Source organism: Perca flavescens, chromosome 7, assembly GCF_004354835.1.
Source record: "Perca flavescens isolate YP-PL-M2 chromosome 7, PFLA_1.0, whole genome shotgun sequence".
Taxonomy (NCBI): domain Eukaryota; kingdom Metazoa; phylum Chordata; class Actinopteri; order Perciformes; family Percidae; genus Perca; species Perca flavescens.
In genome coordinates, this window is record NC_041337.1 from 4416713 (window position 1) to 4442116 (window position 25404).

Here is a 25404-nt window from a genome sequence, read left to right on the forward strand (position 1 = left end):
TTGGTTTCAGGAAAGAAACACTGGCATATTTCTCTCCAGAAAGGGCATCAGTGAATTCAACCAGAGGGCTGAGGACTTGTTGATGGCCTTCAGCACATCAGTATCCTGCCATGTGAGGGTGAGATGTAGCCCTCCGGTCACTAGAGAAAACCTGGGCAATGGCCTTCTGTTGTTCAAGGACTCTGTTGACCATAGACGGCCTAGATCCCCATCTAGTCGGGCATTCAGTTTTTAGCGAGTGGTCAGGCAGGTTCAACTGCCTCTGAGCCTCTGTCAGAGCCCTCTTCTTTTTTCAACTGTAGGAAAAGCTACTGACCACCTTCTTGCAGACCCCCATCGCCCGGTAAATCCTGGGATCCTTCATTGCATTCTCTAAGATTACAACAAATACATATTTAGCATCACTATGATTATTGCAACCTTCATCAAAGCATTATCTCCTTTTTGTGGTGTGTGTGTGTCATTGTTATTATTATTATTATTATTATTATTATTATTATTATAATTGTATATAGCCTAGGCTAGTAGTAGTAGCCTAATGGTAGAATAAGTCTAGTGTGAGGGAAACAATGTAGCCTAACTGACATATTATTATTTATTAGTATTCCTAGTATTGTTGTTGCTGTTGTTTTACATATAATTAAATCACCACATATCATATGTCACTCCCTATCACACTCACCTTTAGCCAAGTGGAGTCTGTGCCCGAAGCACTGAAGCCTTATCCATCCATTTAGCTCAGCCGCCAGCTTTATGTTTGCGACATTGTCTGAAGTGAGGCAGATGAGCTTTTCTTCATTTAAACCTCATGCAGCCAAAGCTTTCCTAAGTCCATTGGCGATGTTTTGGCCCGTATGGTCTTTGGGAATAAACGCCGCTTGGAGTCTTTTGGTATTCAAACGGAAATCGACATCAATATAGTGTATTGTGTCATAGTTGTATGTTTTCTGTTTTATTTTGAAGTCTCTGTTTTCCTCCTTAGTCTTGTCTTGTTTTACTTCCTGTCTTGTGTTTTCCCGCCTGTTTGATTGTTCTGGCCCACCCTGATGTGTTTTCACCTGTTGTATCACCTGTCCCTTGTTTGCTCGTTACCTCTTGTATTTATTCTCTGTGTTTCCCTTGTCTGTTGTCAGGACATTATTTCAAACAATGACCAACCTTATGCCCTTATCAGCCAGGTGCTAAACAAGACAAAAATAAAACGTTTTGCTTGTCTGGCAGAGTATGCACACTTATGAGTCTGAGTATAGTTTGTATGGGACCGCAGATTTGGAACGAGCTTGATGAAAACTTCAAAGTATTGTATTCTGTCTCCATCTTCAAGAAAAGCCTCAAGGAGAAACTGCTTATAACATATGACTGTTATTCTCAAAATGCTATAGATTGTGCTGGTATCGTTTGTTTGTTTGTAGTATTTTGTTTGTTAGTTTAAGTATGTCTGTATTTTTGTTGTATTTTGTATTTTAATTGAGTTTTTGGATTGTATATTATTTGTTGTTGTTTATCGTTATTGGGCCCCCTCCGAAAAGCTTTTAGTAGCTTATTTGGGGTTCCCCATTTCATGTGGCTTATATATGATCATTGTACCTTGTGGAATTGTGTTTGATGATACATTGATGACGTGTGAAATAAAAAAACGTGGTAAAACGTAGTATGAACTACACACGTTTCCTGCATGAGTGAAACAAAATAATATTTGGGTCACTTAGAGCTAGCTTGGCTGTTTGATTAGCTCTAACAGGGTAATTTTGGTTACCTTTTTCAAGAGCTTTTATTTTGAAAAGCTCTAAACCGGACATATTATAAGCGGTCTGTGGCCACAGGCAACATGTGCTGCTCATACACAAGGGGGTAAGCTTCGCTTCAGAAATCGAACCTCCTATGGCGCGATTTTGATGCTACAAAGCCATCGCCTCCAGTTAGCATTCCACTGACTAGCATTCATTTTGACGTCACTTGACAGTGAATAACTTTACATCTGAAGCGTTTAAAGACTCTATTTGTCCATTGTTTCATTCTAAAGAAATACAACAATTTATAAAAGGCTCCATTACCTTCTACCTCACGTTATGGCTCCGTAGCAGACGTTTTTATAAAAATAGGCTAACAATTGTGTCACATAGTAGAGGAATTACCGTATAGTACAGGATAAGCTTGCAGGCAGTTTCGACTTACATGAGCTGTTTAGGTTTAATTACTAATGTTAACTAGCATTTTAGTTAGCAATAATTAGCCTGTGTCTATGTTATCTCCTTACATATACCTACGCTCTCCGTCTCTGTAAGATTGGGAATGATTGAGATTTCTCTTGGTACAGCTACCAGAAGACTTTCAGACACGTTGCTCACGTCACATTTACGTTGTCTCTCTCAGTTGGAGGCTGCGCAGTAAAGCTGGCCATCACCGGAAAAGTGCTTCTAATAGCCTTCACTGGTCTCCGTCCAGAGCAACGGGGTCTATTGGTCCATTATATACTGTCTATGCTCATACATCTGCCAAAGAAAGCAACGTGTTGTATGTTATCTTGTTTATCATCTGGCTGATAAGGGCACAAGGTTTGTCAGTTTTTCCTCTAATATTGTTTGTATTTTCGGTCACTTTATACGTTTACTTACAAACTTTCCAATCCATCGTTTTATGAGTGCATAACCTATATGTACTAGTGTAGACCTTTGGTATCATTTCGGGCATTATTAGTGGGGTCATTTACAAGATACAAACGTGGATCCATTAGCCCCTGCGCTAAGCTATTCAGCTGCTAACGCTACTCTACGCTAACTCGCCCAATGTTAGACCCAGGTGAAAAAAGCTTCTGGGGGGGTGTTTGGCTCAAGGTCATGGTGCAAAGGACCCTAGGGTAAATTACTCCAAACCATAACTTTAAGGGGTCCTAATGGGGTATGTAACATTGGTTGGGCTGAAAATTGCCCGAATGCTATTTTATTGGGCCCTTAACTACCCTGTGAATATGGCTCTATTTGGAACAAGAGCTTTTCTTCCAAATATGGTATGCTCATGAATATTCAGAATGAGGTGCGCGCTGATTGGTTTGAGCAAACAACATAGAAACACATGGGAGACTCGACAGCAGGTCTCATATTTCAGACACTGCAAAGGTATACATTGTTTGTCGGGCTATTTTGTTATTAAATTCACTTCTGAGACTTTTTTTAAGCGAGAAATCAACTATATAAAGCTCAAATATGGGCCGTTTTACGAAAATTGATGGCCAATTACAAATTTGGTAAGACTGTGTTGGATGTCAGCACCGGTGCTGCCTGTGTTGCTGCCTCGCCGCCCGGCCTGCCTTCCTTCACAGACCCCGGCCTTCTATGAGGTACTTGGAGCTCCGTCACGACTGGCAGCCCACAGCACTCCATACCCGTGCAAAGTCACCGTCTTTTGGGCTAATGGACATCAAAATATGCCACTGCCCTGACAGAGCTCCAGGGCCTGCAACTCCCCTCTTACTGCTAGCTAAATGGCCCGTGTGTGAGAGTGAGAGCGCGGTCAGCGAGCTTGTTACACCAGCAATTGACACACAAGTGACACACAAATGTACAGCCTATACATTTAAATTTCCAGATATTTAAATATTTCCAGAAGTAAGATAATCTGAAAATATCAGAGACATTGAATTTCAATGCACAAGTATCTTATAACTATAAGGGTTATATAGATATGGCGCTCCTCTTCTACGGGGGTAGAGAGGGAAGGAGGTATTTCTTCTTCCTCTTCTTCTGAATTTCTGGCAGACTGATGTATATGGCAAGGATGTAGCTAATATATGAATTTATTTCTTCAATTTCTTAGTTAACATAGCCATGTTTAGAGTGTGTGTCACTTTATTTCTCCTACAAATGGTGACACTGTTTTATCATAATGTACACAACACACAAGTGTATATATTATAAACTATGTTGACATGATAATATAATAACTCTATATAATACACTCCTCCAACAAAAAATACATCAGAGAGAGAGAGAGAGAGAGAGAGAGAGAGAGAGAAAGGAAGCCAACCCTATGACCCAGAAAATGGTTACTCTCTGAAAAAATAACCCATAATTTTAACCCAACACAAATAACTCAGAAACTGGGTTGAAGAAATAAGAGTTTTTTGTGTGTGTCTCAATTGTGCATAAATCAAAGAAATGTAAACAATTTTAACCTAAGTGCATAAAATAATTTGATATATTTTACATATATTACTGTATAATCGCTTCAGAGTTTCAAAGTAATTTAAATGTCATTTCCTAAACCTTACCTTATTAAGGAATCAAGAGTCAAGAATCTGTTATAAACCCTAATAGAGAGCCAAAGTCCCGCCTTCCGGTGGACCTCATGGGACCTTAAGTCAGAAAAAATATGAACGGTAGTGAACGGGGAAATTATAAAGGCAAATTATTTTTGATCCCGTTTGAATTGCGCCATGGATTACAAATATGATGTTCGTCAATTTAAAAGATAATTTTTCAACCGAAGAAAGTCTCAGTTACCCGTAGGTTTGTCATATGACCACTTAGTTTTGTGCGAAACCGCTCAGTGGACTACATCTCCTGTTTCACACAATCTATGTCACCTAGCTTGATGCTTGGTTTGCTCGCTAGCTAGCCAGCTTAACTCTGTTCCACAACACATGTAATGTTATCGTAACTGCTGTATTTTATCCAGTCAAGTGTTTTCAGCAGAGAAGCAAAAGAACAAGCAAGATCCTCTGCTCATTTGTGTAACGTTACATCCCCGGTACGATACACAGAGACATCGTAGCTTCAGAGAGACGTCATCCATGAAGTTAGTCTTTCTAATTACGTATTTTCACTCGTCTTATACTTTAACAGTTAAACAATAAACGGAGACTTTCTTCGGTTGAAAAATATTGTTTTAAATTGACAAACATCATATTTGTAATCCATAGCTCAATTCAAAGTGGATCAAAAAATAATTATTATCTCTCCATTGACCCTCTTCATATTTTTTTGTAAGATAGGATCCATGGACCGGAAGTAGAAGGGCGTGACTTCGGCTCTCTATGGCTTTGGAGCAAAAAAACTATTTGATATAATTCACATATAGGCTATTATGATTTTATAATTGCTTCAAATGTGAAAAGTAGTTAAAATGCTGTCAGTTCCACTCTAACTCCCAACATGCCAAACTAACATGGCTGGTCGATTTTGAGAGTAGCGTTGTATTTCAAAGCAGCTTGCCGCCAGCCGGCCGCGGCCCATTTTTCAACCACCTAGTAATATTAATTAATTTCAAACAATGTGTCATTTTTGATAGATAAGATTTTAGGTATTTCCAATTGTAAATATGGCTACTAAAATCTCTTGGACTGGGGCATCTGAGGGAAATCATTTTCTATGTACAGTTTTAAAGAAGTATTTCTGCACACTGCATACTAAAATCAGTTTTATTAAGTACCATGTGGTGTTCCAACATTGGAACAATAACCTACATGCAGGTTTGATGACCAAAACATGGTATTCAACAAAGTTAATAGTAAGTAAAGACATGGGACTCTGGCCTCATTTACAATTACTGGCTTTTTCCTCAGTGCTCTTATCTTGTGTTTTCAGCTCACTGCCATTATTTTAAAGTTAAAGGTCCCATGACATGGTGCTCTTTGGATGCTTTTATATAGGCTTTAATGGTCCCCTAATACTGTATCTGAAGTCTCTTTCCCGAAATTCAGCCTTGGTGCAGAATTATAGCCACTAGAGCTAAGTGTTCTTGGATACACAGTTTGTTGCTAGTGTGTTACATGCAGGCTCTGCATGAACAGCAAACCACCAATCAAAATCAATGTTGATCAATTTATCTAACAAGCAGGCCACAACCGGAAATTTAGAGGAAGCAACATGCATGCATTATTATTAATATTATTGACTTTAGCCTGGATAGAATGGTGTCACATCAGTCAACCAGTGTATTTCTACCTAATTTCCCTCTCCAAAATCTCTTCAGAAGAGTAGTCACAGCGCGTACTTGCTTGTGTTTTTATTTTTATTTTCTATGTAGATGCACTCCCCTACAAAATCAGTAGTCAAGAATTATTTATTATTTCCAAATCGAGCTATTTACTGTATGTCATCTTGTAAAAATTAGTCTTTTTTTCTTATCGCAGGAAAAAAAATATCGCAATGTCAGTTTTTTTCCAATATTTTGCAGGCCTACTGTGGAGGGAGAAGAGGTGTTAATTGTTATCTATTATCAGATAACAATTATTTTATCAGGTGCAGCTGAAGAAATATTTAGACTAACAATTAAGTGTGCAATTAAGTTACATCTTTTCAAAGTCTTCTAGTGTATGGTAGGAATTACAGGATATCACTTTATAGACCTCTGTTTTACCCTGGGTCTCCTTTTAGGGTCCTTTTTGGCTTGCTCATTTGACACAAGACCAAAAAGGTCATTCATTTCTTTGAGAATTCTTCTGGAAAGAACAATTTTTCACAATAAAACAAGATGTAATTCTACAGAAATGCTCTTCAATTTGCCTGTGATAAGCATTATAAAACATGTGCCACATGGTCGTTTTAAGCCATCATTACCATTCCGTCATAAAGTCCCCAGCTGAGGAATGCCTAATTCCGGATTTCCACTGAATGCAGAATGTCTGCGGACCGGCTCCGCCGTCCGTCAATAGGCTTCCCACTAGGTCTGGATTTGTTGCGGCACGGCTGCGCTCAAAACGGTGAGTGTGGAACTCTTAACACTACTTGCACTCAGCGGTCGCCATTGTTGCTACGGAGTGGAAGCTACGGGACCACCAACATATTTTCAAACTTCTTAAAATGGTGGTCGAGGAAGCTGCAGCGGTTGCATACGGTGAAAACCAAACTATACAAGTCAAATTTATACATGTGGTTTTTTTTCAATACCACAGTACCCATGTACCAGTAATCAGAATAAAGCAAGCCTTTACATATTTTAATATCAAATTTTCCATTCTGCTTCACTTTATCATCAAGTTCTCTCAGTGTTGCTGTTTTACCTTCAGTTTCATACTGGTAACATTCATTTAGGACTGCAAACAAACACGTGTCATATCTGTCCGGTTATACTGTGCAATTATTAGAAATTAATTCACACCTTCCAACCATCAGAATCAAGCACTTTCAGTTGCCATGGAATACATGGATATGTTAAGCACTGGAGCTGGTACAGTATTTGCCAGAAAGACAAAAAAATCTTGCATTTCATAGCCTGAAAACCTGTTTAAATCTGGCACCAAAGCAAAGTTGAGATGGCTTCTGTTCTCATGTTTCATCATGCATATTGAGGGAAATAATTTCTCTTATCTAAAAAGTCTGCACACTGTATAACTTGCAAAAATAAATTAAATACCAGGCAACAATTCGGTAATAGACCATCAACAGGCAAAATGATTGATTGATTTTGCCTGATTATGGTCTAGTACAGAAATCTTGCCAGCTATTAAATTTATTTTTGCAAGTTAAGACAGTGTGCAGGAGTTTCTTTGTAGACTTTTGACCTACTGGTCCCCCTCTGACGCACTGGTCTCACGGTATAGATGTGCAAAGTATTTTTCTGTTCTTATCTAAAAATTCCAAAATGGTTAACAAAGCTCCTTGATAGGATTTTTGGTACAATTACACGTGATTTGTGTTGACACTCTACTTTCTCCCGACTAGCTACACTCTAACACTCGCAGGCAGAGTATGTATTCGCTGGTAAATCAAGAGTGTGTACTCTATGTGTGTGGCAGGTGTGTGTTAACCAGGGAAGTATTTTGACCTTTTCCTCCTCATAAACTCTGTCACAACCATTAGAGAGAGCGAGGCTGAGTGGTGTGTAATAGCATCTGTGGTTGTCTGTGTGTATGTGCATCATATGTGTGGATGTTTTTCAATAGAAAACAGGTTTGGTTGTGATTCAGTGTACACATTTTTAAATACGTTTTCTTCAGAAAGGAAATAGTAATGCACACTGACAGAAGAATAACACTGTCACCATCAGATCAGTTCTTGTTTGTTAATATCCTGCTGTTCTTGTAATTCATTTTATCATCTTCTGCTTTGTTAATGTATTAGATCAATGAAAAGAGACACAGGGCCCGGCAGAAAATATGGTAACTATATATGGCTGCTATAAACACTGACATGCTAACCTTGCTGTTGATTTATGATGTGATGCGTAAATACATTCTTACCTTGAAGGGGCAGAAACATGTTAGAAGTGTCAGAGTAGAATATGTTCAGATGCAACATATATTGTATGTCTCATGTGCAGTAAAAGTGTCAAGCAGCACATCAAAACTGAATATTAACATCTGCTTTGAGGTTGATTCAAGTCTGGAGCTTCAACAGATGCCCATTTTCTACTTATGTATTCTTTTATTTGTAACTCTGTCTGAGTTATTTTAAGAAGAAATACGGATAAAGTGGAATGGTTACCATAAAAAAAAATGGGGGAAGATCATAGAAATAGAAATTGAGCCCTGAAATTCACATTAGGATTTGATCACACTTAAGTTTCTTATTTAATGGATTACAGTGGGAAAGTTTGGTCATCCTGCCAAGTTAGCGAGAAAATGAATCAGACTACAGACAATATTTAAATGATACATACACACAAAAAGCACCCTATGCCTTTTCCCACACTTAAACTGGTATTTATAAAAAATTATAGGAAATTGGCCAATTAGGAAGCCATTGCGGTGGTGGTACATCATGTGATAAAATAACGTGACAGCACAACAAAAATCATTTAGATTTAGGTTAAGACAACAAAACTACACTACTAGGTTTAGCAACAGATCATGGTTTGTTTTGAAATAAGTATGTTATGTATTTTTAACTTACGAACATGAGTTTAAAGGGAGCTGGATGATAAGGCTAGAGAGAAAGATGTCTGCTGCCATCATGACCAAGACCTGGATATCTGACAGGAAATTCATGGATGGATGTATTGAAAACAGAATAAAATAGACCTAACAAAACTGTCTTCTTTACACATTATAACAATCGTTTGCAGTGCTGTGTCGAACTGAAAGACACATAGCAGAATTTATCTCAAGACCATCCAAATGTCTTTCTACTGAATCCAGTCCAATATTTCATTACGCTGCACAAATGCAACTGTGACCATTTACAACCTCACAGCGAATGTCTCAATCATGTTTAGTTGCAACAGATCTATTCAGAGATTAAAAGGATAAATGTATGAGTACATTTACAGCACTTTAAGCAGTCATGGTGGGTGAAGACCTTCCTCCACAGCGCGGTGAAAGAAGGTCTGGCTAGTCAACACATAATGGGAGAAAAATTTCCTCTGATTTATTGGCATTTCTTTAAACCAATCACAATCGTCTTGGGTGGCACAAAGCGCTGAACGGAGCAACGGTGCCGCTGCAAAATAGCCTCAGGAAGGAACTTGTTTTGGTGAAACGTGTACAATCAAAAGTTTTTTTTGTCGTGCAACAGAAAACTCAGATCGGACAGATAGTCTAGCTAGCTGTCTGGATTTACCCTGCAGAGATCTGAGGAGAAGTTAACCATTATAGTCCTCACAAATCCACCGGAGTTTAGAACGCCAACACAAAGAATGCGGAAGGTGACGGACATCCGGCCGAAAGGAGGGACATCCGGCCGAATTTCCGGTTGGAACCTGAACAATCCTGGAAATGAAACATTGTTGATATAGACTATGGTGGGTGTTATTCAAAAACAAAAAGAAGACGTTAGTTTCAACTTTGAAGATGTTTAAACTGGTTACAAATTAAACAAAGGCTACTCGTGTACCCTCATACTGCACTTTGTTGTTTGCCTTTGTTTGCAACTCCAAGAAACTTGCAGTAAAATGTCAAAGCCGAGCAGGAGGCTTGTGAATTACTACAGAGGCAGGACACAATTGAGCCCTCAGCATCCAAGCACTGCAGTGGCAGAGCCGCACGGCTCCTCTCTCTCAAACTTCGGGGCAGAAGTTCCAAACAGACAGGCGAGGTTGCATCCTGAGTTAATAAAACATGGGGAAAGCAGAAGGGAAAAGGCGTCAGAAAGAGATCCAAGAAGGCTGCCTGCCTTCATCTAAAGGGATGCACTCTGAGGGTAAAGATTTGGCTTTCAATCTGACGATACATTTTTCTCCGTTCTTTGACACAGTTTTTAGTTTTTAGGACTGGAATTAAAAAAAACTTAAATGTTACTCTAGGACTCAATCTTAATAAAGTAAAGCAATACTGGCATGTTTGCATTGAGAAAGCACAGGACTGTTGCTCATTATGGTCCTTGTATCCCAGTTATGTAACTGCTGCTGTAAAGAATTTACTCCTCAACAGATGCTCCTTAAAACTTCCATCTCCATCATTAAGTGTGGATGGTTATGGCTGGTGTGACAACATGTGCTGATTATTTACTGGCTTTTCATAACCTATTTAAATGTATACAGTACAGTGTATGAAATGCAACATAACTATGTTTGGGGGGGTTTATGAATATCACTATTGTCTTTTTATTCATACAGAAAAAGTTGAGTTATTGTGAAGAAATAAATAAAAGTTAACATGCTAAGTGCCTAATCCAAAACAAGGATACACCAAGGCCCTGATTAAAAGCAATCAATTATAATAACTTTCTATTATATATATATATATATATATATATATATATATATATATACACAGTGGGGGAAATAAGTATTTGACCCCTTGCTGATTTTGCAGGTTTGCCCACTTACAAAGAATGCAAAAATCTACAATTTTAATCATATGTACATTCTAACAGTGAAAGAGAGAATCCCAAAGAAAATTCCAGAAAATCACATCATATGAATTGATTAAAATTGATAACCATCTGATAAGGAAAAACAAGTATTTGACCCCCTGGACAAACAGCATGTTAATATTTTGTAGAAAAGCCATTATTGGCCAGCACAGATGTCAAACGGTTTTTATAGTTGGTGACAAGGTTTGTGCACATTTCGGCAGGGATGTTGGCCCACTCCTCCCTGCAGACAGCCTCCAAATCATTCAGGTTCCGAGGTTCCAGGCAACTCAAATTTTAAGCTCCCTCCAAAGATTTTCAATCGGATTCAGGTCTTGAGACTGGCTAGGCCACTCCAGAACCTTGATGTGCTTCTTCTTCAGCCACTCTTTTGTTGCTTTGGCGGTGTGCTTAGGGTCGTTGTCGTGCTGAAACACCCATCCTCGACCCATCTTCAGCTCTCTCACTGAGGGAAGGAGATGTCGGTCCAGAATTCCACGATACATGGCCCCGTCCATCCTCCCCTCAATACGATGGAGTTGTCCCGTCCCCTTGGCTGAAAAGCACCCCCAAAGCATGATGTTGCCACCACCATGCTTGACGGTGGGGATGGTGTTCTTTGGGTTGTACTCGGTGTTCTTTGCCCTCCAAACACGACGAGTTGAGTTGAGGCCAAAAAGTTCTATTTTGGTCTCATCTGACCACATCACCTTCTTCCAGGCCTCTTCTGAGTCGTCCAGGTGGTGAATGGCGAACTTCATGTGGGCCTGTACATGTTTCTTCTTGAGCAGGGGGACCTTGCGTGCGCTGCAGGATTTCAATCCATGAAGGCGTAGTGTGTTACCAACCGTTTCTTTTGTAACTGTGGTCCCAGCTGCCTTCAGTTGATTCATCAGTTCCCCCCTTGTGGTTTTGGGATGATTCCTCACCGTTCGCATGATCAGGGACACCCCACGAGGCAAGATCTTGTGTGGAGGCCCAGACCGAGGGAGGTTGGCGGTGGTGTGGTGCTTCTTCCATTTCCTGATAACTGCACCGACAGTTGATCTTTTCTCTCCAAGTTGCTTTCCGATTCTCTTGTAGCCCATCCCAGCCTTGTGCAGATCAACAATCTTGTCCCTGATGTCCATAGAAAGCTCTTTGGTCTTGCCCATGGTGGTGATGTTGGATGCTGGTTGTTTGGGTGTTGACAGGTGTCTTTTATACAGGTAACAAGGTGAGGCAGGTGTATTTGATGTAGATAATTGGTTCGGATTGGGGCTGTGTCTTAAAGAAAAACTAACTGGCTTGTAGGAGCCAGAATACTTGCTGTTTGTCCAGGGGGTCAAATACTTGTTTTTCCTTATCAGATGGTTATCAATTTTAATAAATTCATATGATGTGATTTTCTGGAATTTTCTTTGGGATTCTGTCTTTCACTGTTAGAATGTACATATGATTAAAATTGTAGATTTTTGCATTCTTTGTAAGTGGGCAAACCTGCAAAATCAGCAAGGGGTCAAATACTTATTTCCCCCACTGTATATATATATATATATACACACATATATAAATATATATATATATATATACACATACTGTATATACACATATATATATATATACACATATATACACATATATACATATATATACACATATATACATATATACACATATATACATATATACATATATATATATATATATATATATATATATATATATATATATATATATATATATATATATATATGATCATACTGAATCGACAGTGTTGCATTTCCAAGAAGTGTTGAGTTTTCTAGAAGGCGCGGACCTTTCCAGTCACCTCTCCGTCAGCTCAGCAAAGTTTATGCTGAATTGTCTAGTTCCAGGGTCTTCAACGTTTTTAGGCCAAGGACCCCTTAGCTGAAAGAGAGACAGAGTAGGGACCCCCTACTCCATGTACTGTATAAAATTAAGTTGCATTATACTGGGCCAGATGGATAAAAATGAATGGTGGTGACTACTTAGGCTTAACTGTACAGCTGCCATAGTGGCTACCTTACCTATAGTAAGCTTATCCTCAATGTGTACATTAAATGTTTTTGTGTTTTTTCACAAATGTATCTTTGCTATTAGAATGTTAGATTCATTTTAATGTATCTTTTCAGACATATTTTACATTTTGAAAAAATAAACTTTCAAAACATTTTTTTAATTTGGAGGTCCCCTTGCACTAACTCTGAGGACCTCCTAAGGGTCATGGAACCCCTGTTGAATATCTCTGGTCTAGTTTATAGAAAGTGAGGCCATGAGTCCATTTATAGAATTTGGAAATCAATTTCCCAGTCTCTTGCCGACTCTGCTGACTTCCTGCCGACTCGGCTGGCCTGGCTAGCTGGCCAGCTGACTCACGTTTTCTAATGTTAACATCAGAGTAAACACTGAGGAAAAAGTGGAAAAGATGAGCTCAAGCTACTGTAGCAGGACCTTCTCTGCAGCCAACTAATGACTACGAGTCGCTCATCGAATCGGGAAATCAAATCAGCAGTCTCCAGCTGACTAGCCTGCCCCGTCAAAATTTTTTTATGTAAAGCAGAGCACAAAACGACAGTCGGTGACATTAAGGAGCCCCTTGTTTATTGCTAAAGCCCTACGATCAAAATGAAATGATATATTAATGCAATAACAATAGCTTATTTCACCAGTAAATTGCTGTTAAATGAGAAAAACAACCACTAGATGGGAAAAGGGTATTTTACAATAACTTTGAATCTGTAATAGAATCAACCACACAGACACGATGTTGCTTTGCTCACATCCAATGTTGTAATGCTTTTTTCCAGTAACATTATAATAGCAGGTTTACAAGATGTAAGAACCCATGTATTTTCTCTATTCACAACACAATAATGTCCTTTTAAGTGTCTCAAACAGTTTTTGTAAGTAACAGTGAAACAGTATTTTCAATAACAAACATATATTGTAGCTGGACCTTGCAAAATACTTCTGCTATGTATTTATTATTAATCCAGAATCGTTTACAATTTTACTCCAGTTGCACCAGCACATAAATTATTTGCTTCTGCACATTTAACACTGTAATAGTTAACACTATTATTCTTAAACTGCAGCAATAGCATGTTCATACAAACAATATAAAACGAGCGAACACAGGCAATGGCGATGTTACATTAACGTACGACGCTTCACCTAGCTTCACGTGCCGCAGTTAGCCTGCAGGCTACAGTAGAGCAACACGTTTCACATGCTTGAGTTATCACAGTAACTAATATTTTGCTCCCTTCCTTCCTTACAGAATTAAAACACATATCCATTGATTAAACATACCACAACCTTCGTTCTTACCTGTAAAAGGGGAAAATAGAATTAACCACATGGACACGATGTTGTTTCGCTCACATCCAATGTTGTAATGGACAAGTGGAGGCCACACATTCCCCTACACAGTCCGAACAAGGCATTAGTATTCGAACACTCAACTAGTACTTAAAACAGGAAACAAATAGAAACTTAAGGAACGACAGCGCTCCAAACATTGAAGCATTTTCGGATTTGACCTGTTGACCTTGTCCCAGATAAGCCATGGCCCTCCGGTTCCAACCGAGAAGCAATCACAATTGCGCTCTACAAACTGGCTACATGCGCACAGTACAGAGTGGGTGGCAAAACGTATGGGGTCAGCAAGACCACTGTGTGTTTACGCCGTGTGCAATGCCATACGAACAAGGATGATATGAAGGTATATACTTACGTGGAGTGGATAAGGCGCATGAGATCTCGCTGCGTAACTATAGAGCGCACCTTGTGCCACAGGTGTATGGCGCAATAGACGGGACTCACGTCCCGATTAGATCCCCTGCTGAAGGCTGCAGGGATTTTCTCAATAGAAAGGGCTGGCCATCAATCGTACTACAGGCTGTAGTAGACGGTCGTTGCATTTTAAGGGACATTTGTGTCGGCACTCCCAGCAGTGCGCATTGGGCGAGCGGTCTTCACCACTTCTGACCTGTACAGGTGCATCTGTTTAACCATAAAATGAGCTAAAACTTAATCACAATTCATTATTTATTTGGCAAATAATGTTTCCATCAGCGTTTATCAAGATAATCTAGAAAATCCGATGAGATTGAACGTATAAATTTCGATATTCATGAAATTCAATCGAATTTTACTGTTTCCATAAGGCATTTTTAATTCATTATCACTTGATTCACATAAAAACGTGTGGATGGAAACATAGCTATCAGTCACACTTTACACCGTTTACCATTAGCTGTCAGCATTTGATATATGTTTAATCCAGCTACTAGTTAACAGTAGGCTAACGTTACTTGCTGCTGAGTGTAGTGTCAACTAGCGTCACATGCAGCGATGCTTCTGTTGCCTCTAACCTCCGTTTCAGAGCAGGCATTTCAGTGGCACCAAAATGAGGCCCCAAAGTCCACGTTGCTATTCAGTCCGGTAGATACCGGTTGTTTAGGCACAATTGCAATATTGGCACCGGGTCTCGGTACTCAACCCTAGTGGACAAGCAAGACCATCTCTGCGTTCATCTCCATCTCTAGATCAGAGGGGCAGCGAGAAAAGGAACAGTGAGTGCCCAGTGTGCTGGGTGGCCTCCGTACCTGTGTTGGTTTCCAGCAGGATGTTGGGAGCTGTGATGTGCTTTCGCTCCAAGTCGTGTTTGGATTCTTTAGTGCTGGCGCTATTTGACCAGTTGACTCTTTTTACGCGTGCTGATCTGTCAGCCAAATTCAGCTTTTTTTTTTTTAAAGATTATTTTTTCAGGCATTTTAGGCCTTTATTTCCATAGGACAGATGAAGACATGCAGTGATGCCACGTTACTAGGACTCGAACCCACGGCTGATTTGTCAAGGCGTAAACCACTATATATGTGCGCCTGCTCTACCAACTGAGCTAAGCCGGCCACAATCATGCCAAAGTTTAATGAAATGGTGGGATAACATTTGACTAGAAATGTACATTGTATAATGTCATGTGACAAATAAAATGTAATGATTGATTGAAGTAATATAATACCCAGGTTGTAAAACGACAAAGCCATCAAACATTCAGTAAATATATTCTGTATTTGTATATTAATCCATCAATCCTCAGGTGATCACACCTTGGTACACTTCATCAGTATCACGCACACAGATGTATGGACACACAGATGCACAACTCAGGTACGTAAAATGTCAAAAAAAACAGTTTATTGGAGACTCACTAAACTCACAAGCAGAAGTTTCCAAATTGGTAGGCAAACAAGGTAATCCAAAAAACAGGCAGTGGTCAAAACCAGGGAAACAACAAATTCAAAAACAGGACACTAGGAAACCGCTTGAAGGATGACCACAAAGGAATCAGACAATCTCACACTGGGGTAAGGGAAAGACTGACCTTAAATACACAAAACAGGAGAGACAATGAGACACAGTTGTAGCACATTAGGGCGGGGACATGTAATCACAATGGAGGGAAAAAAGACAAACAGGAAGTAACTAAGAACACTAACACTAAACTTCAAAATAAAACCGGACATGGAAAGAATCTACAACAATGAGAACCAAAACGTAAAACAATAACTTGACACAGGAGCGGGCATGACAGGTGTTGAACATAATGAGGCTGATCTGAAGTGGATTTCTGCTTAAATGTTGTTTTTCAGCCCTCCACCTGCAGCGCTGGTCTGTCCTTTCACCCTGTCTCCTCTGTGTGTGTGTGTGTGATTGCATGTGTGCGTGTGTGTATGTGTGTGTGTGTCACAGAGGCAGGTGGCAAGAAAAGGTCAGTGATGGCTGTGTCTGAGTGCTCACATCATGTCAGTAAAGAAAAGAAGAATATTCTTTTGAAAAGGGCATCTTTTAAAGGCCAGAAGTATAGTCTCAACTCCTCCAGTCTTTCCGTTGAGTTCACACATACACACACACACACACACACACCCACACACACACACACACACAGGGAGAATGAGATCATCCTCATTTGACAAATAATCTGTCAACAATAAAGTGTCCATATGGAAATGTTCTTTGGTTACTAGTTTCAGTAGTAGTCTACTAGTCTCTAGTCTCACTAGTGTAGCTGACCTTTGAACTTCAAGTCGACAAAGGGTGTCAGTCACCTTTGTTTTCTGTCCCTTTGAGGCTAAAAGTCTCACCTTTGACCTTCGAAGGTGACACATGACAGCACAGCACATAACAGAACATGCACTGCATTGGTGCAAAATGTAAAAAACAAATATATACACTGCAACAATCGTTTTCACAAGCAGCAATTATCCATTGGAATATTAAATTAACCAAAAAACCCACTGTGGTCTCCACATTCTTGATCAGCAGAAACGGTTTTTGCTTGTTTAGGATCCGACTGGCCAGCGTATTTGAAAAAGTTAAAGGACAATTCCGGCGCAAAACGAACCTAGGGGTCATTAACTGATGTGTACCTACTCTGTCGCTCTCTGGGACATGTTTTCATGCTAATCGAATGAGTTTGGAGCTTTGACGAGGCTACCGCGGACCGCTGGTTAGCTTACAATGCTAGTATTTGGGGCATAGGGACACGAAATATCACCACACCATAACGTTAGCATAATGAGGGTCTCTAAATGTGAACCGACGCATTGAAAACATTTTAAGTGTACAGATAGTTTATTAAAAAGATAATATGGTTTCCAAGATGGCTCCCGCAAGTAAACATGAACGCTAATCTATAATTTTCTATCTATATCTATTTCTATCTATCTATATTTTTAATAAACTATCTGTACACTTACAATGTTGTCAATGTTTCTGTTCACATTTAGGGACCCTCATTATGCTAACGTTATGGTGTGGTGATATTTCGAGCCTTTTTAGTGGTATTAAATAACGATTTAATTTGAGTGTCCCTATGCCCCAAATGCATTGTAAGCTAACCAGCGGTCCGCGGTAGCCTCGTCAAAGCTCCAAACTCATTTGATTAGCATGAAAACATGTCCCAGAGAGCAACAGAGTAGGTACACATCAGGTAATAACCCCTAGGTTCGTTTTGTGCCGAAATTGTCCTTTAAGCAAACTTTGTTGTCTTTTTGACATTTTTCCCCTGAGTGGAATGAGGCTATAACAGCAATCTCAACCAGCAGAAGCACTTGTGTCACTTGAAGTGCATCCCCTCCCACCATCCCTCTCCCCCCTCCGTCTTACCCTGAAAATTCACCTCAAAACGCATCGTAAATGCAAACACAAGATTGTTGTGGAACTTCAATGGGGAATAAAGACTAACAAGACAGATGACAACATTGAACACTACACAAACAGTAATTTATTTTTTTCATTTAGGCGTTTAATTATTCATAGTGACACAGGAGGTGACGGATCCAATAAAAAAGGTTCCGGATCCAACATTGGAGAACATGTTCCGGCGTGTTCCGGCTCAAATTAAGCCCTGCCTCGCTGACTCAGCTGCCTGAGAGACACGTCTGAACCTTGTCTGACACTGAAACAAAACTCCTCATCAACACTAAAAGCAACAGCTCAGATTTGGCACTATAGTGGTGATAAGGCTAGTCAAATAACAGTGTGACAGTGTACGCTGTAAAATAATTACTCCAGTAAAGTATAGATACCCAAAATACCCAAAAAGTATTTGTACTTCGTTAACTTGACACCTCTGGTTAAATGGAATTAAAATCCACGACCCTTGTTAAGTGGAAAATTGCCTTCCAAACATCTGTTAAAGCTAAAGTGTTCATTTAAAGATCCCCTCCAGACACGATTGATGACATATAAAAATACTCTCCATGGAATAATTATTTTTCACCAAAACAAAAGTTCAATTACATCTTTAATTAAACCTACATCTACTAGTATGCTAATATTTTTCATTTCAAAAGAGAAATGCTGGACAAAAGATGTCTCTTACTTCACTGAGAAGTTAATTCTTAGTATGTGTGCTACAGTGTCCACACAACACTTAAAGGTGCAATATGTAATACTGACAGCTAGTGTTTAAAATAGTTTCAGTACAAATTCAAAATACTGGAGAGAGTTGTCTCCGTCGGCCCCTCCTCTCCAGACACGAAGTTCACGGAGGTTGCCAGGTTGAGAATGTAGCATCTAACAATGTTGCTAGATGCTAGTCTCACATAGCCAGACATTACTCCACAGCACGGCGGAGTAGCTAACAATAGATGCTGAGGAGGAGCTATTATCGAGTATTTGCCCGCCACATGCAAACAAAGAGGCGTGACCGAGAGAGAGAGAGAGAGAGAGGAAAAGAGGTAGAGAGAGAGTTAATATAGTTACACTACAGGTCAAAAGTTGTATAAACACTCCAATTTTTTTAGTTTTTTATTGAAATTTTAGCAGTTCAAGTCCAATGAATAGCTTGAAATGGTGCAAAGGTAAGTGTTGAACTGCCTGAGGTTAAAAAAAAAGTAAGGTTACCCAAAACTGAAAAATAAAGTACATTTCAGTATTTTACAAAAAGGCCTTTTTCGGGGAACAAGACATGGGTTAACAACGTAAAGCTGTTCTGCAGCAATGGAGGTTGATCAAGCTTTGAAAGTTGGTGCTACCACTTCCCACTGGTGTTCCAACTGGTCTGGATTACTTACAACCCCCTCTGTTTGTATAAAAGTATTGTTGGAACACACTGTGGTACCATACCCTCGTGAGCATTATTTGAAAAGGCAATTAACAATGGAAGAGAGACAGCCAACATAACACTTAAGAATATTGGTCTTTCCTACAGAGAAATTGCGAAGAAAGTCAAGGCGTCAGTAAGTACAGTATTCTTTACCATCAAAAGGCACTTAAAAACTGGGGGAAACTCTGACAGGAAGAGGTCTGGCAGACCCAAAGCCACAACAGAATCAGAAGACAAGTTTCTGAGAGTCAACAGCTTGCGTTGACTCTCATCATGCAGGATTTTTGTACGCCATCGAGTAGGCAAAAGGATGGTTCCTCAGTGTGTGACATCAACTGTCAAACATGGAGGAGGAAGCATGATGGTCTGGGGCTGTTTTGCTGGATCCAGGGTCGGTGATTTGTAAAGGCACCCTGAACCAAAAAGGCTACCACAGCATTTTGCAGCGCCATGCAGTACCCTCTGGTATGCGTCTAGTTGGTCAGGGGTTCATCCTACAGCAAGATAATGACCGAAAACATAAGTCCAAGCTATGCCAGAACTACCTTAGCAAAAAAGAACAAGATGGTAAGCTTAAAAACATGGAGCGGCCAGCACAGTCACCAGACTTCCATTGTAGAAAGAATGCCGCGAGTGTGTTCAGCTGTTATATCTGCCAAAGGGGGCTACTTTGATGAATCAAAAATGTAGAATATATTTTGGTTTATAAATTGATTCCATGATTTATTTTTTTACTTAAATTGTTCATTTGTTCTATTCTTTCATTTCAGAGTACAATAAGACATTGAACTTCATGAATAAAAATCTGGAAAAATTGGGGTGTTCTAAAACTTCTGACCTGTAGTGTATATCCACGGCCCTGTGGTTATTCTACGGATTTTGTGGAACTCTTGCCATGTGCACGTCTGGTTAAAGCAGGTTCATCCTGAAAATCAAACGGCTAAGATAAATCAATTTACTGATAGCTGTTTATGACGCTAGATAGTTGGTCTAAGACTGTATTTGATGATTTCATGTCAGCTGCTCCTCTTTGATGGATTATAGCTGTTTGGGCTACCAGAGATGCTGGTGTGACTATTTTATGTGGTAGGTTTTAGCCTAGCAATGAGGTAAATCCAGCAAAAACAGCTACTACTGTTTGGGCTAGTTCAGTATCTATATGAACAGCTATTCTCTTTTAATTGCATTGGCATAGTGCACACAATTTTTTGTTTTTTTGCTGTTTTGATTATCATTGAGTTGTAGATAAATGTTTACATTTGTTTTTGTTTTTAATTGCAGATGCAGGGTACCATCCCTGATCACACTGCTGATCAAGATGATCTCCCAGGATTTAGCTCTCAGAACCAGGTAAAAATTTGAATGGTGTCTTACTTGCTTTAATCTAGCAATTTACTGCTTATCTATCAATAAGTCTAATTGGCTTGCATAAGGTTTTCTTGCCAAATTTGTGGACAATAGTCAGCCACCTCTGTGGCTTATGTGAGGCACATAAAAATTCACAGCAACATACCCAATTTAGTACTGCAGTGTTGTATGCCTAACTGCCAAAGGACATTTAAAAAATGGAACTCATCTCTCTCTCTCTCTCTCTCTCTCTCTCTCTCTCTCTCTCTCTCTCTCTCTCTCTCTCTCTCTCTCTCTCTCTCATACAGACCCAAGACTTTCCAAAGGATCCTGATTGTGTGCTTTGTTTTAGAAAATGTTTAGTGGTCTAAGCAGTGACAGTGTTTTTATTGTTTATTGCTCTTTATTGACCTGGACCAGTTAAGAGTTAAGTCTTGGCTTGAATGAATTCATACATGTTGAATTTCAGTAGTTTGGGTAAGATATTGAAAGTGTCTTCACTTTTTTCTTACTAAAAGTTAAATCTGCTGTTGTCGCATTTATCAACACCACTGTCATTTCACTTACAAAAAGAACCTGCTGATACATCATCTAATTTCAAATTTATTTTTTATGAGGAAGACATAATTTCTCTGCAGATCTGTAGCTCTCCCCAGGCACTTTGATGTGGTTTATATCTGAGTGTGTGCTGGATACAACAGACTGCTCTCCATGAGAATGCTTTCTCACAGTGTGCGTCTGTCCTTGCATCGTAGTGCCTGCTTTCTTTAACAGTCAGGTGGATTATTGCAGGTGTCTCTTTGCATTGTAATGAATACATGTTTTAGTTTTTTTCTTTGCTTGAATGTGTGCATGCATACAGTTTCTGTTTGTATGAATATTTAAAGTGTGTGTGTGTGTGTGTGTGTGTGTGTGTGTGTGTGGAGATGAAAGTAATGTCAGTTGCCAACAATTACCATGCTGATTTGTAGTCTTCTACTCGGTATGCTGTCGCTGTGATCAGCTGTTGAAAGTTTCCCTGCAGTCAAATCCATTGCGTGATTAAAAAAAAGACTGTAAAATGAAAGGCAGAGATTGCAGATCAAACTCAAGTGATTCCATGTGATCATCCTGTCAGTAGCTAAGTTTCCATCCACTTGTCAATCGAATTATCTGAAGTTCGGTAAAAAAACTCACGCGAATAAAGCTGGTGAAAGTGTGTTTCCATCCAACAGCTTTAAAGCGAATAAAAACCTGTGCGTAATGACGTCACGTGCTGTTTTGCGATTAAATTGGTATATTGAATTGATTTGAGACATTTTAAGGTGTTTCCATTCATTTTTGCACTGAATCGCACAAGATTCAAGCAAACTTTTGTGAACAAAGTTTTGCTAGACAGTTGTTATTAGAAGCCAAGCTATAAGCTGTTTGAGCGCCTTCCATTTACTCCGCAGGACATCCCAAGGCTTGTCGTAAGGGACATTCTAAAACGCTTAACGTGAAAAAGCTTAAATGTAAATGGACTGTTCTTATATAGCGCTTTTCTAGTCTGAACGACTACTCAAAGCGCTTTTACATGGTACAGGAACCATTCACCATTCACACACATTCATACAATGTGGCCGAGGCTGCTGTACAAGGTGCCACCTGCTCATCAGATAGTCATTCACACACATTTACACTCCGATGCGCAGCATCGGGGGCAACTCGGGGTTCAGTGTCTTGCCCAGGAACACTTTGACATAGGACTGCAGGGCCAAGGATCGAACCACCAACCTTCCAGATTGGCAGGCAACCTCTACCACTGAGCCACAGCGATCAATTATCACCAGATGTATCATGGTCATATCTTGTCATGAAAACTAAAACCTGTCAAAAAAACTAAATCGAAATCCAACGATTATAGAAGTTATCTCACGTTAATGTGTCAGATAACGTCCATAATATTTGGACATTGGGTTAGATTTGACCGTTTTAAGTGGTTATGGTGAGAAATATAGAAGAGGATTTATTTGGTGATGATTGATCGTTGTTTAGGTACATTAAACCACGTTAAGCTTTTTCACATTAGGGCTTATAAAGCCAATGAGAACCGTGGAGAGTCAACCCCCAGCCGCTCCGCTGCCCTGAAGCAGAAATGCTTTATGTCAGATAACGTCCATAATAATTGGACATTGGGTTAGATTTGACAGTTTTCCTTGATTATGAAGGGTAATAGGCAAATAACGTTTTCTTTGAGTCGATATTCATGAAATTCAATCGGATTTTACTGTTTCCATAAGCCATTTTTCATTCGATATCACTTAATTCGGATAAAAATGGGTCGATGGAAACATAGCTAGTGTTTGTGAGGCCCTTAAAAGAGAGATGATTGCTAGGTACTTTGTTTTGAACCCAAGACTGAAGCGAGTCACGCTGCAAAAAAGCAGAGATGCAGGTGGAAAAATGACACCCACGTATGTCCGCCTATGTGCAGCCTCCCATCGAAGCACAGACTGTCGATGCTTGGCAGGTCGATGGTGGCAGCAAAACTGGATTTGGATTTGTCCGCTGCGGGCTGCGCTACCGTCTCATATTGTGGCATCACTGCTAAATTGAGACAGTTTCATAACTGTAAAAAAACTCTTAGTCATGTTAAATAGCAGCAGAGGCAGTTTAGAAGCGAGACTCCCTACCTCAGAGTAGTTTCCTGTATTTGTGTCACGTGGGCTCCTCCACCGCAACGCAAGGAGACTAGCGGCAGGTCCTGAGTAGATTGATTCCAATGGGAGAAGTGAACGTGAACACAGATTATGAGTGATTCTTTCAACCCATAGTCACCAAAGTATATATTAGACCCATTCTTCACAAGCCACATATCTCCAGAACATTGTGACACTAAAATGGCATTTTTCAGACGAACATATCAGGAGAAAATGAACTTAGTTTGAGACCTGTTTCTGTCTCAGGACCAAACTCTTGCGAAATCTGGAAACACAGAGAAGCTAATGTCAGCTAATTTTGGAGAACGCCCTAGCAGAACTAATCACAGTGAGTTATGGAGTTCTCTTGTGGTTTTGGACATTTCTGTTGCCTGTTATTATTTCTGTATGTTTCCTGTTGTGTTTATTGTATTCTGTGGTCTGTGTATATCTTGTTGTGTTCCCTGTTCGGTTTCCTGTTTTATTTTGATAGTCTGTTTTCTGTTTTGTCATGTCTAGTTTTACTTCCTGTGTTTTCCCACCTGTCTGATTGTCCTGCCCCACCCTGATGTGTTAGTTTGTGAGTGTCTGTGTCAACTTTCGTCTGTTTCTGTTTGTTCTGTTTGTTTTTTTGGAATTGGTTTTTGCCTGCAGCTACTCCCAGGTCTCCCTTGGTTGATTTTTGTGTATAATCAATAAATCCTCAACTTCAACCTTCTCCTTCCTGCCTGCTTCTCCCTGCATTTGGGTCCTTTAATTCCCTCAACTGCAACAGAGTTATATTCCTACACTGTAAAAAGAAACCTATAGAATCTACACAATAAATAACAATTTGCACTGTTTCTGTTTGGGTAGATTTCAACATATGTTTTGAGTGAAGCGTATCTACATTTAACAACTATGATACACAACTAATTACTTAAATATAAAGTAATATTACCTCTTGATTGAAAGCACTTAATACTTTTACATTATTAAAAATTGAACAATATGAGTAATTACTCATTACTTATTCAGGGAAGGTAAACTTTACTTTAAAAAATATTGTCCGACACAGGAGATAATTGATCATGTCAATTTCTTTTAATCAATGAAATGTAAAAAAAATAGACAGGAGGTACAAAAGTACCCCCTCCACTCGGCATATTCAATTGAAACAAGTTTCTTAAACCCTTCATATGTGGATTCCAGTTTGTTTGTTATCCCAAACATAAACATCTTAAATTTTTTTTAAAGTTTAAAATAAAACTTGTTTTATCGTAATTCATCATTTTTTGATATATTTGAGGAACATATGCAGATATTTGCAAAGCCTTATGGGATTGTTTAAGATAACCAGTCAGTCTGTGCTTGAACAAAAAAACAGCATTTTCCACATCTCAACACTGTGTCCCTTTGCTTAAATGAATTTACAGCCTAGTACCAGCCAGAAACACGTTGAATTCAGTCCTAGCTCAACCAATTTGTGTCTTTTGAATAACATTGATCCATGAGATGATATGCATTATTTGAATGTAGTGAATTTCAATGTGACACTGCTCTTTGGGAGATGAATTTGTCTGATTGCATTTTACAGTGAGTATTCTTCAGCACCAACAGTAAGTTCCCACAAAACAGTCAGTCTGTGCCTGAACACGGTGACAAACAGTTAATCATTAGCTTACTTTTGAGGCTCTGGACCTTCTTGAGCAGCTTTGCTCTGTCAAGCACCAAAAGAGTTTCTGAAATACTTTAAGTACTCAAGCTTCTTGGTATACTCAAGTTTGAGAGTGTAGATCAATCCCATCAACAGGTTCGGTTTCCACACACGTTCAGCACTTGGTTTCCCTCCATCGCAATCGACACGTCTACTGTATGCTCCTTGGCTGCAGGATTATGGATCACAAGCACCTTCATGGTTTAGTCCATGTCGTCCTCATTTTCATCCTCCATTTTAATTGGCGGACGCCGCTCCTTGCAATCATGCATTTGCGTGGCACTCAAATCGTCCCCAATGAACCCTGCTGAATTCAATGATACCTCACACAAGACTCTACGTCATACAGTT